This window comes from Bison bison, unplaced genomic scaffold, assembly GCF_000754665.1.
Source record: "Bison bison bison isolate TAMUID 2011002044 unplaced genomic scaffold, Bison_UMD1.0 scf7180017864480, whole genome shotgun sequence".
Classification (NCBI taxonomy): Eukaryota; Metazoa; Chordata; class Mammalia; order Artiodactyla; family Bovidae; genus Bison; species Bison bison.
The window spans coordinates 1476667-1479403 of record NW_011495040.1 but is presented as its reverse complement, the minus strand read 5'-3'; positions in this window follow the sequence as shown (position 1 = coordinate 1479403).

The window sequence follows — 2737 nt, the reverse complement described above, 5'->3', positions numbered from 1 at the left end:
TTCCTTCTCCAGGAGAAGAGTGGAGTTGCTGGGTCTTATGACTGTTCTATGTTTAACTTGGAGAAATCCCCAAGCTGTTTTCCTTGGTGGCTGCACCATTTTGCATTCTGAGGGCCAAGAGTTTGAGCCACTTCAACTGGGCAATGCTGCTCTTTGTCACATCAGTTGAGGTCACTTCTTGGTACTCAGGTAGCAAACGGGGTGGTCTAGAAGCTCCAAGGTGGTATCATCACACATCTGCTCCCTTGATGGTATTGTGGGAAGGCTGGGCTCAACTGGGACTGTGGGGGGCTGTAAACTGGAGTGCTGAGAGTGGCCCCTCCAACCTGGTGGCCACAGAGGATAAGACTTGTTACCTGGCATATGGATGGGAGCAGGCATCCCAGGGGAATGAGGCATGCCCTTTTCTGGCTTAGCCTTTGAAGTCAGCTGAATTCTATTGATTCCCAGCAAGTCACAAGGCCAGACTGGGTTTAAGAGCTGGGGACTTGAACTCTATCCCTTATGGGGCAGTGGCCAGAACATACTGAGGAAGAGCATGTGGAATGGGATTTACTGTTGCTGAGAATTTAAAAAATACAGTCTACCAGGGTTTATTGAAAATATAGTCTGCTAGGTTTTCTTTTTACTTTATGAATGGCATTTGTCTGTATATATTCTAACTAATTATTGCTGCGATTGATTTATGTTCACTTTGTGATCTAAATAACCTCACCAGGTTCTCTGAATAATTCTAACATTTATTTACCAAATCTTACTTTGGATAAATATATTATTTGCAATTATGACATTTCTCTTTTTTATTTTTCATAATAAATTCCTCCTATTTCTTTTTATTAGCTTAAGGTGATAATTAAGACCTCCAGAATGATGTTGAAACACAGTGGGGCTAATTCACAACCTTATCTCTTTCCTGATTTTAAAGGGAACCATTCTGATGTTTCACCATTAGATAAGATGTTGGCTGTTAATATGAGCCAGATATTTTTAGTCCTTTTAAGAAAGAACTCATCTATTATTAGTTTACCAAGAACTTAAAAAAGATTAGATATAGCTCTTGAAATTAAAAACAACAAACTTTGAGGCTCATATCAAGGTAAACATATTTTTTCCTTTACCAATGAATGTACTGAATGATGACAATAGACTTCCTGATATTGAAATATCCTTGCATTCTTGTAGTAAACTTTAATTAGCAGCATTGTCGTAGTATTATTTTGATGTATTTCCTGATTAATTTTGCTAGTATTTTTATTTAGAATTTTTCAATAATATTCATAGTAGCTTTTGTTTATAGGATCATTTTGGCTGTGTAAAATGTTTGGGTAGACATATGTTTTTTTTCTAGCTACTGACACACATTTTGAGGTATTGAAGTTACTGCTTTATTGCAGCTTTGAAAGAAGTCATCTGTGAAACCATCTGGACCTGGCACTCTTCTAAGTGGTAACAGTGTGTGTGTGTGTGTGTGTGATGTTATTCAGTGCATAAAAGTTTGCGAAGGTTTTTAAGATAGTGGCAATATTAGACAACACTCTTTAAATGTTTACTATCTTCTGGTTTGAATTTTACTTTGTTTGTTAACACGCTAACTGTTTTGAAAACTGTTGCTGATGTGCTTTTCCTGAAAAAAAAAAAAAAAATTGGTTTTGACCCAATCTAAGTTAGAAGGATTTAAGAAATGAATTTATATTTATGGTTAGAAAAATTCCCTAGTCTTATTTCCATCTTTTTTTGGTGGAGGGATGGAGTGCTGCACAGCTTGTAAGATCTCAGTTCCCCAGCCAGGGATTGAACCTGGACCATGGCAGTGAAAGCCCAGAATCCTAAACACTTGGCCACCAGGATACTCCCTTATTTCTGTCATCTTGAATTATGCTTTATTTTAAAAAAGATGGTTCCTTGTTTAGTACTTTGTTTATTATCTTAAGTGACTTGCATGTTCTTTGGTTTTTGTATTGCATAGAATTAGGCTCATATAACACCTTCATATAACAGAAAATCCCCCAAACCCAATGACTTAAAATATCATAGAAGCTTTTTCCTCTCCCTCAAAAGAAGCCTGAAAAGTAGACAACTCAGGCCTGGAGGCTAGGAGATCCCAGGCTCAGAACAGAGGCTCTTCCCAGATTTCTGCTTCATTAATTAATTTAATGAATGGTCTAGTGGTTTTCCCTACTTTCTTAAATTTAAGTCTGAATTTGGCAATAAGGAGTTCATGATATGAGCCATAGTCAGCTCCCGGTCTTGTTTTTGCTGACTGTATAGAGCTTCTCCATCTTTGGCTGCAAAGAATATAATCAATCTGATTACGGTGTTGACCATCTGGTGATGTCCATGTGTAGAGTCTTCTCTTGTGTTGTTGGAAGAGGGTATTTGCTACGACCAGTGCGTTCTCTTGGCAAAACTCTATTAGCCTCTGCCCTGCTTCATTCTGTATTCCAAGGCCAAATTTGCCTGTTACTCTAGGTGTTTCTTGACTTCCTACTTTTCAAATCCTGAAAGATGATGCTGTGAAAGTGCTGCCCTCAATATGCCAGCAAATTTGGAAAACTCAGCAGTGGCCACAGGACTGGAACAGGTCAGTTTTCATTCCAATCCCAAAGAAAGGCAATGCCAAAGAATGCTCAAACTGCTGCACAATTGCACTCATCTCACATGCTAGTCAAGTAATGCTCAAAATTCTCCAAGCCAGGCTTCAGCAATATGTGAACTGTGAACTTCCAGATGTTCAAGC